Below are 16523 nucleotides of genomic sequence, written 5' to 3'. Positions count from 1 at the left end.
CACAAGCCAGCCCTTGCTAGATGTAAACCCCTATACCTGGGAGGTGAGTGCATCTGATTTTTAACTGCATTGTTTTTTTTTCTCTGGCTTTGTTTCTATATAAATAAATGATGATACCTTAAATTTTTATGTAGTTTCACGCTGGTGAGGACGAGAGCTGACAGGTCAATCTTATTTTGACTCCTGTCATATTTTCTTATTTTACCAAGTATAATATTTAACATTTTTTGCTGTCTGAAGAGTATATTTACTAAAGTGTAGGTCTGAAAAAGGGCAGATTCTAGCTGTCATTTTGTAGAATGTACTAAATTATTGATAAGTAGACTCTGATTGGTTGCTGTAGGCAACATCTCCAGTTTTTCAAACCCGCACTTTAGTAAATATACCAATGAAAAGCAATATATAAGAATATATTTGGTCAGTGCTGCCTCCAGTGGTGGAGATGATCATTACATGTTAAATTTACTTCCAGACAGTATCTGATTTTTTTTATTTTTATAGTTCATTAAATGCTTCTTATACAGTGTGTACAGTGCTGAACTTTACAGATCATTTCCTCTTGTCAGATGAGCTTACAATCCAATATCTGGTGCCAGGAACACAAAGTGACTCCTCCAAGCTCTGAAGAAGCTGCAGCTTATTGTTCATGATCTGTTCTCAGATAATATACAAAGCTGTTAAGAAAATGCAAATAATAAACCTGTATTGTTCTTTATTTATGTTTTATTGCGTCATAGATACAACAAATACAATACGTTGATCTTTCCTCCATCTCCTCATTTATAAGCTATCTTGCAGCATCGGGCCGAGGTCCAGTCAATGTTGTTGCACTGACAGTGACATGTAGTGTCAGACCGGATGTCCCACGAGCCGCAGGCTGAGCCACAGGAACAGGACGTAGCGATGTAACCTGAAGATGAGAAATATATGGAGGTGGTGCTGCTATTATATAACTGTAATATAATAACACCCTCCCATCCCCATTTTCCCTGAGTAGATCTGGTCATTAACATGGAATCCATCCCCAGCTGCTGTCGGCCATGTGAATGGACACTTGCTTGGCTGACTCTGTGTCAGATCTTCCACCCCTCGGACCAGCCGCAGGCTGTTATTACAGTATATTGCTGCAGCGTTAAAGTCTGTCTGTATTAGTGCCAAAGAATCTAGGGGGGGATATGATTACTATGTACAAATATATTAGGGATCAATACAGAGAACTCTCATGGGAACTTTTTACCCCAAGGACTATACACAGGACACGCGGTCACCCCCTAAGGTTAGAGGAGACGTAGTTTCACACCCAGCAAAGGAAGGGGTTCTTTACAGTAAGGGCAATCAAGATATGGAATTCACTGCCAGGGAAGGTTGTGATGGCAGATTCAATAGATATGTTTAAAAAAGGGTTAGACAAATTTTTAGCAGAAAAGTGTATCCAGGGATAATTAAAATGAAGGATAGTACTGGATATAGGGATAAAATAATACTACAATATTAGGTCTGGGGGGATTTTTTCCGATTGAAACAGATTGGCGGTTGCTTAATCTGGATCAATTTCAAATATAAGTGCAGGATCGCAGGAGATCCAAAATAGGTTGAACTTGATGGACTGGTGTCTTTTTTTCAACCTCATCAACTATGTTACTGTGTTACTATGTAATCTGTAGCCCCCACTCCGCTGTAGATGGTGAAAGATGGAGGGACCATTAGACAGTGTCAGATTACTCATGTAGGAGAATCCAGATGAGGATGGAATCCTCCCAGAAGGACTACATAGAAACATAGAATTTGTCAGCAGATAAGAACCACTTGGCCCATCTAGTCTGTCCATTTCTTAACCTATGGTAACCTCAAACCCTTTTACATCCTTAGTTCTTTGTAAGGATATCCTTATGTCTATCCCAAGTATGTTTACATTGCTCTACTGTATTATCCTGTACCACCTCTGATGGGATCTATTCCACTTACCCACTACCCTTTCTGTGAAGTAGTTTTTCCTCCTTCCCCCCAGTGTCAGTTCATGTCCTCGTGTTCTAATACTTCTCTTCTTTTGAAGGATGTTTCCCTCCTGTACATTGGTAAAACTAATGGGTAAAGTGTGGTCATGGGGGAATCTCCACATCATCATACATGTAGAGTATTGATCATCATACATGTAGAGTATTGATCATCATACATGTAGAGTATTGATCATCATACATGTAGAGTATTGTATACTGTAAAAATGCTGATAATTGTTTTGAAAATTTTCTTTGAAACCATTTTTCTTTGCGAGCTCCATGTCTGAGACTATGACAATATTCTATTAATGTATTTTTAAGTGACTAATAATAATAATAATAAAAATAATAATAATAATATCTAAAACTACTTACTGGCCGGACAAGAAACAAAAGCCCCTCTTGCACTAACGTCAGTGCATGAAATCTTGGCGGTATCCAGGGCAGCAGTTACTATAAAATGATAACAGGTTACAAATCTGTTAATTTCATAATAGCACTTTCTGTTACAGGATTCACTGTCTGATATAAGAGATGGTGAGGACAGTAGTGAAGTCATTATATACGATGGACATAATTGGCCCAATATTATCCCATATTTGGCTTTAAAACAAAGTCAGTGTCCAAAAATGAAACGTAGCAAGTTAGTTGTTGGGCAAGTTCATGTGTGAGGTCATCTCCTGACTGGACAGTGATTCAGCCACTTGTTATGATGCTGAACAACCGGATCTCACCCAATTTGCCATCAAAGTATGTGGTAAGAAATTGCTCAGCAACTGATAACCCCTATAGAGAACCTATGACGCAGGATATTTATCCCCATTAGCAGCCGCTTTTCCAGGAACCACACTGGGCAGGCAGAAATCCAACAGCGAGGACCAGTAAACAAAACCAAGGTCAAACACAGTGAATACAGCAGCAGAATATACGCTAATCTATTTAGGATAAAGATACAGGTTCTAGCCTAGGTAAACTTAACACTAGCAAGGCATTAATGGCAATGAGTGTATTTATGTAGGTCCTGGCCGATCAGCTGCTGGGTAGAAATCATTTCAGCAGCCAGTGTTGACTTGCTGGGTAGAAATCATATGAGCAGAGACCGTTGGCTAATCAGCAGCTAGGTAGTGAGCAGTGATGAGTCTTGCAAGAGCTGATAAATCAGCTGCAATGTGGAATTCGTATTAGCAGCTCAGGAAGCAGGGTGAGTATGGTTGCACAGCTACTGAAACACAACTATTCTGACATTCAGCAAAATTTGGAATGGATTTTTGAGACACAAGAGCAATAAAAACAACACAGAGCACCAAGAAAAAAGCTTATATGTTCTGCATTTGGCTTTAGCTTGTTGGACCTCAAAGCCTCATACACTGAATGTCGCTGCACACACATGTGACATGGAGGAGGATGGGACCGCTGCACTGGGCTTTATAAAGTCCAGACCTTGCACTCCACGTTCTCTCAGACTGTAATCCCTGCAAACGAGCAATTATCTTTCCCCTTTTTCTCACTTCTCCCCTCCCCTAATTCCCTAATACAAGGATATGGGAAAGAAATCTGGAAAGATATCTGGAAAAAAGATTATATGGGAAGGATTATAATGGATTTATGGGACAATGGATCTATTGGAAGGACTATAAAGGATATATTTGGGAATTTAGGACAGTTGTTGTAAAGGAAAGAGCTGCTTCATGTATATGGAAGGGGTGGCTTTATGCTGTTATATTACTACAATGATGTTACTGCACTATATCGTTACACTAAGGTATTGCTGCACTATACTATGCAGTGTTATATCAAGTCCCAAGACACCCCTAATGACATCTAGATATTAACACATGTAGAGTGGCCTTCCTTACGGTTTCACCATTAAAACACATGAAGTCCTGGCATTATACCTGACCTACCACAATCACCCCTCACCAAGTACAGCAGCTACTCACTGAAATAGTTCTCTGCCACCAATCAATGAAGAATCTCTTACCCTGCTACTCACAGATATCCCCCCACCCACTGAAATACCCTAAGTCACCACCAGTCCCTGACTGTAAAATGAAATCCACTCCAGCCGTCTTTACTCCCTTCCACAATACCTCACCCACTTTATGTCTCCTCACTCCCTACTATCCCGTACACCAGTGGCTCCCCAGCTCCCACCTGTGGCCCCCAGCTCCCACCTGTGGCCCCCAGCTCTCACCTGTGGCCCCTACGGATTCATTGTCAGATTTGATTGCAACACTTATTTAAAATGCCTGATATGTAATTACATATAGTGTCTCAGGTTACCTATCACAGCCTCCCTCACTAACATACCCCTCACTTGCCATAATTTCCTGAAACCATACCCCACCCACAGAGATGCCCTGTACAAAATCTTCCCAAAAAAGAGAAAACCAAAAGAAAATTGTTATTTTTATTTGTTAAATAAATAACATTGTCCTACTTCACAATGAACCGCTCTGATATTCATTCCCCCTCTGGTGCATGGTGAAGACCCCTTGTTACGGTCATGTGTCTAAGATATCTCCTATGGTGTGCGTTGAATAGTGTATAGTGATACATGTGTCTAACATTGAGGGGTATATTTACTAAACTGCAGGTTTGAAAAAGTGGAGATGTTGTCTATAGCAACCAATCAGATTCTAGTTATCATTTGCACTAATTCTACAAAATAACAGCTAGAATCTGGTTGGTTGCTATAGGCAATATCTCCACTTTTTCAAACTCACAGTTTAGTAAATATACCCCTGAGAGTTAATTCAGAGCAGAAAAGGAACCGTATTTCTGGGTAACCTGTAAACTGCCTTTGTGACTGTCTAATATATTATATTACCTACTGTACTATATTATATGTACTGTATGTAAGGATTTGTATGTAACATTTACATGATCTATAAGTTATCTTTGTGAAATAAAATATTTTGTACTATATCTCTGTTTGTGTGATTATAACTAAGACAAAGGCTGATTAATTAGTCTGTCTCTACTTATTATACATTGGGGTTAGGTTGATAGATTTGTGTTATAGAGATTGACACGTAATGTGGGTTACATGACGCATTTCATAGACTTGTCCTTTGGACGCACTGAGTGTAATAGAGGGATCTCCCTGTCCATAGTTGTCTTGGTACAAGATGAATGTTTATGGAGGTTGTATAGAAAGATGCCTCTTAGAACAGCTGTATTTTGTAATCCCGGGTGCAGGGAATTTCATGTGACTTAAATAAGTGAAAACACCAACTTGTTTTATACCATACTTGCCAACTCTCCCGGAATGTCCGGGAGACTCCCGCATTTTGAGAGAGTCTCCCGGACTCCCGGGCGAGTGTGGCAAAATCCCGGATCTGCCCACTTCCTAGTGAAGTGGGCAGAATTAGGTCACAAACGCCGCGATTCCTGGTGAATCGCGGCGTTTGGCCCCGCCCCCTCTGTCAAATGACGCATTTTGCGTCATGCCGTCATGGGGGCGGGTCCAAAATGACACGGATTTTGGAGGCCCGCCCCCCCATGACGCCCACCTCCCCCGCAGGCTCCCGGATACCAACATTGTAAAGTTGGTAAGTATGTTTTATACCCCGATTATTAATAAGTGCATTAGTTATTAATAGTCATAAGGGATTTCTCTCACTACTAATATTTCCTTCTTTAGGGACAGATTAATTTCTCTGTTCAGGTAAATTGTGAATGTGTTTAAATCTAAAATGGAAATTGTGCTGCGATTGTGATTCTTTGACTGTTTATTTTATCTGTTTGTGAATATTTGCAATATGACAACACTTCATATTATACTTAACCTGACTCTATGAGTAGCGTCCAACAGAAAGCTGGAAATAACTAATAAGTAACATTTACTGGTAGACACTCTGTGTAGTTCTTATATGTGACTTGTCGCACTGACTCTTCATATACTGGGACAGTAACAGAAGATACCCAGAGACAGAACGTGTCCTGTAATATATGCTACACGGATGTGAAGGTGGAAATACCTAGAAAGGTTAATGTGTGCAATGCTGGGACGTGTTGTGTATTGATCTATAAAGAGGAAACACTGACTACTTACCAGCAGATCTAATGTAAGTGTCGATGGACAGTAAGTCATTGAGATTACAACCACTGGGGGTCCCATGGGCAACAGACACCAGGAACAGGACAACTAACGGCACAAACAGCTTCATTCTTCAGGGAAAAAAGATAAATCAGATAATATTATTACCATAGATCCTTTGAATGATTACAATGTACCTGTAGATTACACACAATGTTCATATATGGATTAACCAGCCCCCAGTGAGTGTGTCTCATGGTTCATGACATTGGTTTAGGACACAGAACGCTGCCCTCCCCTGTGTGTAGGTGACAGAGACACTTTCAAAGTAGCCCAAATAATTCAGCTGTCAGTTTAAATATAACAAGAGACAGGAACTTATTACAAGGGTAAAAACATTAAGAAGATGGTACAGGGAACACATATATATATATATATGATATACAGTAGGTGAGGAGCCAGTAATCCCGTGTGTTAGACTGGTCGCTCATGTAACTAACTATGTGATGTGATTAGAAGAAGATCAGATATCACGGATGGAGAGAAGGGTCAGTTTGGGAATATTTCAGTTAAGTGAACAGAAGAATGAGAGAGAAGATCAACGTTCAAGAATAATAATATACCAGCTGCTAATTCCCAATAACACAGACCCGGCCCAAATCCCTGAATATACACAAATAATGGACTCACCTCTCTCTCCTGTGATACTGAGACCTATCAGTATATAGGACCATTATATACCTCTCTGTGTCCCTCCGCTGAATCACCCCATTGGCTGCCCATTGTCTGGTTTGTCTGCAAAACTGTAAAAACATTGTAACAAGAGGGAAAAACCCAGAAGATTATTGTGACATTTTAGAAAAAATAGGAGAATGTTAAATATTTGTCTTTAGTGATGATATTCTGCAGATTACCAGATAAGATTACAGTGTAGATATCTAATCCTAACAGAAGAAACCAAAGAGAACGTGCTCTGTGGGGAACTCTAGGGTGTTATTTATTATTATGTTATTTAGTTTTTATTTATTCTCTTTAAAATATTTAGGAATCTTTGTTCCAAAATCAGTAGCGAAATGTATACAAATTTAAAGGTGAACTAAAGGTGTGATTGGAAAATAAAGTGATTTAAAGTAAATTAATAAAATTTCCGCCATAGACTGCGACACGTTGTCTGTTTCTTTTTTATTCCAATAAACTTTTTGATTTGTGTATCATTAATGTCTCCATGTATTTATTAACCACGACAATTGTACTTATTCTGCTATTAATATTGCATAGATCTCTGGGTAGTGAAATAGTTGCACATAATCCCCCTAATATGGGCAGATTTATATTGTGAGGTTCAGAGCCTCAAATTATTACAGTTCCGGGCTCCAGAGAATTAATATAAACTACTCAGAGTGAGAGCTGGAATGTTACATTACTGATAGGATCATAGCCCTAGATGTAATCTCCCCACCACAAGCGTACGTGTGATACTGAATCTAATGGAACCTACTAGACTGACTAGATAATATAGTCCTATTACTTTATTACACTATACTCCCCATTACAATCAATTTGGAGACTATAGTTGATTCCTTATGTTTACATCATAGACATCGTAGACATGCATATAATCCGTGTGCTATAATTAGTATTCCTACAAAACTAACGTGAATGCAAAATAGAACTATGACACTGTAGTTACTCAGCCAACTATAATTCATCATTGTTACTGGATTAAATGAATATATCATTGTGTCCCAGTGTAACATTATAAGTAACTGCAATTTGTAACAGAATATCAGATTCGTGTCATCAGATCAAGTACACGAAGATGTAACTATTATTGTGCACAATATAGCAATATAAATGACACACTTTAGGTGAGTCCTATTCTGATCATAGATCAGGGGTGTCAAACTCGCGACCCACGGGCCAAAAAGGCCAAAAGCATAGTTTTTGCGGCTCACATCCCACAGCCAGTGGGATAAATAAAGCGGGGGCGCAAGGCCTGAGAGGTGCTCCCCCCACCTGCCATCCCCTGATTCTCCACCGGCGCCCTCTTGCTCCCCCTCCTCACACTGAATGTTGGGCGTGACGTTAACATTTTCAGTGCAGATTGCCGAGAGGAACATCAAGATGAAGAGAAGATGACAGAAGATAAGAAGACAGAAGAGAAGACAGAAGGCAATAGGAAGGTAAGTGAAGGAGAGAAAAAGCCGCATGAAGAGTACCCTATGAAAGAGCGGAGACAGATAAAGAAAAATAAAAAGCAGCATGGAGGCCACAGTATGAAAGAGGGGATGTAACTTGTGCCTAAGGGGACAAGGTCACACAAACCACAATATCCTTCCTGACACTCCAGGTACTCACCCAATCCCCATGGGTCACTATGAGACACACCGTGCTCTGTGAAGCAGCAGTCTGGGAACCACACCTCGGGTCTGATCTCCCTAGCCCTTCCACCATTGCTGGAGCCTGTCCCTGGGTTCCTACAGAGTAATGACACTAAAAGGAGACAGTTGTCATGCAAAACAACAACAGTTTTGCAATTTACCTTCCAGTGACCACCTCACCAAATGGTCACAACTTCTTATCCGGGAGCAGACCGATACTGCTGTTGCTCACCAGTCCTAAGCCCCCGTGTCCGCCAGTACTCAGCTGCTCCACAGGTCTCCGCCCGCAGTCTGAACCCCGGCTGTTAAGCCCGCCTATCTTGGGGTTAAGGACATTAGGTGCCCTTCTGGACAGGACAGAGGAGCCCCATATGCCACTCTCTACAACCAAAAAGTTAACTACAGAGGACCTAACGCCCTCTTAAACTACAGAGAGCACAGCGCACTGCTAACCACAAGGGCCTAGTGCCAGATTTCACAAAGGGGTTTGTGAAGACCCGGGGTATTAGTGCCTTAACTCACATGGGGTACCCTGGGACTTCTGGTTCAAGTCACGCAGACAGGAGACATGAGAAAATACATCAATATCATTATTAGAGAGTTGTCTAATTCAAGTCCTCTAAATAAGCAAAAAGATGCAACATAAAAATATATAAACCAGGCTAACAGATCCCAATAGACACCAATTTACCTCTAGACTTCCCAGAACTTTCCCACACTTTCCGTAAGTAATGTCCAACCAATTCAGATGTGATTGGATAAAGTGTTATGGAGCTACTATTCAGCAGAGCCAGCAAGTCTGCAAGTCCCAGAAAAGTTTGTAGTCCACTAATCACAAAACTTCCAGGTAAAATCCTCAGCACACTGGTAGCAGCCAAAACTCCAACGTCAGTAGAATTTTAATACAAAGTGACACACAAGCCTCTCCTGCAGGCCTTTATTAAAGACCCACCAAAATTTCACACACTGGGAATCCCTCCCTGCGGGATTATCCACAGGTCTTAGGATAAAGGTCTGCCCTGATTGGTGGAGTTCAAAGAGGGTCTGTACAGGAGAGTAGTCATGTTTCAGGGCCAATTGAGCACCACCCCCCCCCCCACTACTGTCATGCCTCAATGTCTGACTCAGTCCTAGGGGAGAACAATGGGATCTTGATGTCATTAATCCCTTGGTGATGGTGGGTGATAACCAGTCACTCCATGTTTTAATCCCTTATAGTCATGTGTGATGTCAGAGGGGGGATCCAGCTGCTTCCAGCCTCCTGTTCTTAGTGTCTTTACAGGAAGTGACTGGCCCAGAATAAATCATCACACCTGGCCCTGTTTAAAAACAATAGTTGACCACTCAATCCTATACTTCAGGTTGACTGCTGGAACATAACTAAAGAATAAAGTCTGGTTATCTTCATTCCATCAAAGGGCTTAATGCCCAACTACACTAATGGGGCTTAATGCCCAACTAGCCTAATAGGGCTTAATGCCCAACTATCCTAATGGGGCCTTGTGACAAATATGGGCCTTATATTGAGAATATCGTGCCAACCTGGTCTGTCATCAATGGGTAATTGAACAACCATGGTCAACTCTGTTATTAAATGTAGCCCGATGGCCAGATCTGTTATTGTTGTGGTGTCCGAAGAGGGAGGGGGAGGCAGCTCACTAGAAGTGTGAAACAGCTGTGGACACTGTGACATAAAAAAAGAGTAGAATTGGTTAAAAACAGGAGGGTCAGGGCCTTATCTAAAATCAGGAGGTGGACACTCCCTGTTTGCTAACATTTGTTCTAGCAACTCTTCAACACTGTCTGAATGGCACCATCACTGCAGGTGGTAGACCACTGATGTCATGCTCTACTTTCACCCCTGTTACCACCCAAACTCTTCACACCACCAATCACAAGAGGACAATGAGCGGGGGTTGACCCAGGGAGGTGGCCAGGATCGGGTGTCTTGTGAGAAGGGACAAAAAGGAGATGTCTGGGGAGGGTAGATTGTTGCTGGATAATCTTGAGAGAGCAAGGACCTGGACTGATTGAGAGCAACTGTATTCTCATAGGACCAGAAAGGAATGCTTGAAGCAGAAGCTTCTTGAGACAGATATGTACCTATAGGACTGATTTTGTCACGACTCCACCGGGAGACTCTCGCAGATTATGGGGAATTGATGAGCCTACATCGGTAGGGAGACTAATACCCAGGGTCCCACCAAGCTGGTGGAGAGTGGGCTGACTGGCTGGGATAAGCAAGATACACAGACCAACCTTATACACAGACCAACCTTAAGTGGGCCAAAACCCCTGGGCCACTTGGATTTTCAGCTGGGGATTTTATTACCAGGAGTTTGGGCCTGCTGGGATGTAACCTGCTGGGGACTTTGTTGAGGAGTTTTTACTTGCACTGGTGACTTTCTGATAATTGTTATATTTGGTGGGGGAACAAGTTTCTCCTTGGGGAGCACTGTGTATTTTACTAAGTGTGTGCACTTTGTTTAATAAAAGGGATTATTATCTCTTTCCTGTCTCCTTACCTGTCTGTCCTGTGAACCTAGAGCTAGTGAGCTTTGGTTCCAATCTCGGTGTCCTCATTTTGGTGGCAAGTAGTTGGGTCACACAGTCCCAACGTTTGGGTAGAGTGTAGGGACCCTTATCCAGATACAGTCAGGCTCTGTAAGGACACAAGGCAACAGTCTGTCAGCACCAGTATTAGTGAAAAACCTAGCTGGGAAGTCGGCCGGAATGGCCACAGAATCAGAGCTGAGCAGTTTAAAAGCCACAGAGAGATTCTATATGATAGCCAGGAAATATTTGCAGGGGTTCTGCAGAACCAAAGGGGTGGACTTTGAAGACACAGACCTCTGTGAAGTTCTGGTGGCCAAACTAATGGAATGGAAATAGGCCCACCCTGAGGAGATGGAAGAGTCAGGGGGGGGGGTGGAGGAGGGCAAAGACCAGCCACAGAGATACCCCAGTGGGACACAACCCAGACCAACATCCGGCACTCCAGCAGTGCTGCAAGATTGGCTGACAGCACTGGGAGAAAGGGCAACCCTGCATGAAAGGGCAGAAGTGCTCCAAGCAATGTTGGGAGTAGCGATTGAGGTACCCCAGATTCAGAGAGAGAAGTTCGGGGAAAAGCTCGTTTGAGACCTCAGCTTGGATATAGTGGAGTCCCGGTTTTTAAATAGGCAGCGCCAGATATTGATACTGTGACTGGATCACTCATAAATAACTTATGGTATCAATCTATTGAAGGGAAATAGCGCAGGGCGCATATTTATATAATTGCATAGGCACTTATTTTTTGTATTGTATATATTCTGAGATAGGAAATCGTTATTTCTGAGACCAGGGTAGAAACTGTTTTTTCCTGTTTTCACCTTACTAAAGCATATGCCTTATTTCTGATGCATATATCTGATACAATAGGCCTTTGTGGATGGAGGTCTTGTGTGTATTGGGATGTATTTAGTATGGAAGTGTCATTGTTTAGGATTTGTAAGGTTGCTAGTGGAAACCTCCAATTAGGTATATGTGCAAGGGAGTCTTATAGCCGGAAGTGCTAACAAAGTTTTGTGATGAAGTGTCATGCCTGCTCTGGCCAAAGGCCCAGCAGGGGTTCGTTACTGTGTGGCCTTTTGCCCAGAGTGAATTTCATAGATTTTGTTAGCTTTGAAATGCATGTAAATCCATGTTTGTGTAAATAGAGTACATCCTGATTCTAAACATATACTATTTCTGAACTGTATAAAAGATGAGCTGTGTGAGCATGTAAGTGTTCTTCTGATTTCAACAATTGACCTGATCACTGGTACCACTAACCAGTGTGAGCAAATAAACATCTTGCTTTAAAGACCTGCTTGGAAACATCTTCAATATTGCTGTATACCTGTGACCTTCGGATTAGGCCCTAAAACTAATCCGTTCTCCGGCTGTCTGAGGTTTGGACCCAAGCTTTTCCAGTACCACCGCTCTGCCCGCTACCCAGCAGCCCTGGTCAGTGTGATAGGCATGGGGGGGATCCATCCACAGCAACCCTGATCTATCGTGAGAGGTCAGGGGTACCAGCCCAGGTACACCAGCAATGAGGTAAGCCAGCAGCGTCAACTACCCAGAAGAAACCCGGTACTGGATGCCGGTAAAGGGTTCCAGTGGTGGAAGCTCGTATATGCCCCTCCTACGGCGGCAAGAGGGCACTTTTTGGATAACGAAAGGGAATGGTGGCACAGCAACAACAGATAGGGTGGCATAGGCGGTCATAGATACCCATCTCCAGGTTTTTGAAAACTTGATGGGAGTCCATGGGGTTGAGGAGGAAGAGTGGTCCAAATATCTGGGACCCAGTCTGAATGGGAGAGCGCTGGAATCTTACCAGGCTCTGAGCCCTTAAGAACCTGGGGATTATGGTACTATGATGGTAAAACTCCAATTTAAATGCAGAGAACTACAGATACAAGCTCAGGACTTTAAATAAAGGAGGGTCACAGTCACACTAGGAATTTGCAAGCCAGCTACAGGGGGCCTGCGAGAAATTGCTGGAAGGGAAAGGAGCCCGCTTCGCTAAACAAATGAAAGAGCTCATTATGCTGGAGCAGCTGATTCTAAAAATGGCCCCAGAGATACAGGAAAGGCTGGCAGACAGAAAACCTGAGACTCTGGAGGAGGCAGCAGGGCTAGCTAATGAGTATGTGGTGAGCAGACCCATGTGGAGAGCCCCTAGTATGCCTAGTCAAGCAGCTGCGGGATGGGGAGCCAACCAATTCCAGCAAGTCTAGTGATGCCGGGAGCCCCCGTTATTAGACAGAACTCTGTCTGGAATCCCCGAGAAGAACCAGCCCGATCCAGACCCTAGGACTTGAATCCAAAGAGGTGCTATCGGTGCAACCAGGTGGGTCACTTCTAGAGAGGTTGTCCCCGAACCAGAAGTCCGATCCCAGGAGCCAGAGCTGCACCAGTGGCAGCTGTACAGTATACCCCAGGAGATTTTTGATATCGGCATTGAGGCCGAGCCACCCTGTCCTGATGTGCCAGAGGCAAAGGACGGGGTGTATCTGATTTTGGAGGAGGGGGGGCAGAGCCCTAGGAATATGTAGGGTCATCTACAGGATGTATGGGTGGGGGACTGCAAGGCTCAGGGGTTGAGAGACTCAAGAGCATCCCTCACCCTTTGGAGCCAAATATAATTAAAAGATCCCAAGTTATGGAGGGACAGCAAGCCCGGATTTCCACGGTGGGGGGCAATCTTGCAGACATTCAGGTGGCCCGGATACATTTTGATTGGGGGGGCAGGTTTGGAATGGTGGAGGTGGGCATCCTGGTTGGACTACCAGCAAAAGTAATTTTGGGGAATGATATGGGCCATGGATTGGTCACTCACTTTGAGCAAGCTGTGACCTGCAGCTAGAGCCGAGCCCAAGCCACAGCAGCACAAGCCGCCACAACTCCAAGGGGACCGCCAAGACCAACATCGACAAACAGAGTCAAGGAGCCAGAGGCAGCACTGTTGGTGAGTAACCCAAAAGTATCTGATGCTATACTGATTTTTTGATGTTGTGTTGCATTTCTGTATTAGAAATGTATGGTGGAGGAAATGTGTTTTTGAAACAAAGAAAGGAAGGAATGAAATCCTAAATTAAGATAATTAATTATTTTCATGTGACCAAAACTCGTTTAGCCTGAATACACAGCAGGGGGTCGCTACTTTTCTTTCTTGTGTGACCTTTCATACTGTGTCAGAACCTGTCTAGATAATGTCATTTCGGAAATCACAGATTGATGTAAATTTTGTTAAAGATTAAAATTGCGCAAACTCAAAGTCTAGAGAATATATCTCTAGACTGAGATGTAACATCTCAGACATTTTGGTGCCAGCAGGGGGCTGAGTTACCTCCTGCCAGGAGAGGTCTGAAAAACTGTATAAAAAGAGCACTGTTTTACCCTGTAATGTATCATTCCATCTGTAACTTCTGGATCGCTAGTACCTCAAACTAGTATGTAACTGTCCCTATTAGGACTGCTTCAGCTAATTAAACATCACTGTTTCAAGATCCTCTTTTTACGCCTACAAACCTGCTGTAATTCCTATGAACTACAGATTAGACCAATCTAATCTGTTATCCGGCTGTTCTGAGGTTGGAACCCAGCATTTTGTACCAATGCTCTGCCCACTACCCTGCAGCTCTGGCCATTGTGAGAGGCCAGGGGAAAACATGCACCGCAACCCTGATCTAAAGCAAGAGGTCAGGTATTCCAGCCCAGGTGCCCACAAAGGGTGTACACTAGAAGCGAAAGTTATCAGGAAGAAAGCGGTTGTAGGTGCCTGCGACGAAGCCTAGTGGTGGCAGCAGCCCACTACTACTGCACTTAGAGGGGCACAGTTTGGGATAAAGAAAGGGGACGGTGGTAAGGCAAGCCCATTCGGTCACCATCAACAGACAGAGAGGGTAGCATAAAAGGTCCATTCTGTCACAGATTTCTGGTGGCAAGCAGTGGGATAACCCCATGTGGATTTTCGTGCACTTGTCAGGAGAGCAGAGTTATTTAGGAGAGGAATAACTGCAGTCCGGAGAACACACAGGATATCGCATTATGCCAAGTGTCCAGGGCGGACCATGAGACTCTGCGCAGTGCCAAGGGCAATTATATCAGCCATTCGTCAAACAGGGCAGAAATGAGAGCGGCGCTTAGAAAATGGCACCTACAGCATGGTACCCGGTGGGGGAAACTGATGGCAGCAGTGGGAAAGCAGACGGCCCAGTGGAAAAACCGGGAACTAAGTGAACCAGACCCCTGACAGCAGAGACTTCTTCTCAACAGACAGTACCATCAAAACCAGTCCCTCTGTCCTATGATGAACACAGTGCCACCAGACTAAGGATCCAGCTGTCAGCCTTAAGGGACAATGCACTGCAGCTGAGCAGGCACAAGTCATCCAGGCATGGTGCTAAGAGGGAAGGGCGCCAACCATGCAGCCCAGGGGAGAGGCACCCCTAGGGAATCAGGACTGTCATCTTTACCTTGCCCTAAATTTGAGGACAGTTTTGGCATGAGCACCTGTGGGTATTTGAAAGGACCTGCAAACTACATGCTGTACCCAGATTGGAAATGGTCAAGCATTTTGTGCCCACCCTGCAAGGACGTGCAGTGGAGGCTTACCGTCGTGTGCCCTCAGAGGACTGTGTGGACTATGATATAGTAAAATTGGCACTCCTTAAACGGTACACTATTACCAAAGAGACCTATCGGCAGGAGTTCCGGGACCTTGCCAAGAACCTCCACACAACCCATGAGGAGTCTGCCAACTTACTTTGTGAATCTGCCAGGAAGTGTGTGCCCGGAGCGGGTGCCCAGACTGTGTAGGAGGAAATAGGCTTTATGTGCCAAGAGCAGTTTCAATGCCAGTGTGCTCCGCATGTGAAAGAATGGGGGCTGGACAGAATGTCAGGAACCTTGGAAGCAACTGTCCACTAGGCGGATCAATATGTGGGTGTTAGGCCACACTGACAGAAGAGCCAGTTTAATAGCCAACCCCAAAGGACTGGACACCCCTCTTCTACTCACCCCTAAAAGTCAGTACCCAACCCTCCGGGTACCTCTCACCAGCCAACGACCCATCCTGCCCCTGAGAGTTATCAGAGACCATTGGAGACCAAGCTGGAGAAGAAGTGCTACAGCTGCAGGAAGACCAGTCACCTAAGGTTGAACTGTCATACAGTGTCAGCACCCTAGACTTGTGCCCCTAAACTGAGTCCTGCAGCCCTGCTGATTTGCTTAATTGGCGAAGGTGAGACAGTAGAGACTGTTTTCACCACTGTCAGCCAAACGGAGTGTGGCATGTCTGAAGGTGACTCAGCGGAGAGAGTCACTTGTTTGTCCCAAAGACCCCCGAAAAACTTGTGGAGGAACCTCCAGCCTATCTAAGTGGGACCCCTGCAGGGAGAAGGTTTGAGAGATTCAGGGGTCTCAATAACTGTAGTAAGCCCACATCTTGTTGATCCTGCCACAGTATTGCAGGGTCACACTAACAAAATGACTGTGGTAGATGGACTGGAGAAGTAAGTGCCTGTAACCAGGGTGTATCTGGACTAGGGAGATGGCCAGGAGTTGCAA

At 43.9% G+C, this 16523-nt stretch overlaps 1 long non-coding RNA gene across 1 annotated transcript; it reads right to left on the bottom strand.

Moving 5' to 3' along the window:
* Positions 1–729: 729 nt before the first annotated feature.
* On the bottom strand, positions 730–6150 carry LOC142110331 (uncharacterized). Its single transcript, XR_012680515.1, has 3 exons — positions 6055–6150; positions 2373–2450; positions 730–910 (listed from the first exon to the last, which is right to left on the bottom strand). It is a non-coding gene; the product is annotated as an uncharacterized LOC142110331 (long non-coding RNA).
* Positions 6151–16523: the final 10373 nt, after the last annotated feature.

The sequence above is a fragment of the Mixophyes fleayi genome, chromosome 1 (assembly GCF_038048845.1).
Source record: "Mixophyes fleayi isolate aMixFle1 chromosome 1, aMixFle1.hap1, whole genome shotgun sequence".
In the NCBI taxonomy this organism is placed as follows: domain Eukaryota; kingdom Metazoa; phylum Chordata; class Amphibia; order Anura; family Limnodynastidae; genus Mixophyes; species Mixophyes fleayi.
This window is presented reverse-complemented; position numbering and strand designations above follow the sequence as displayed.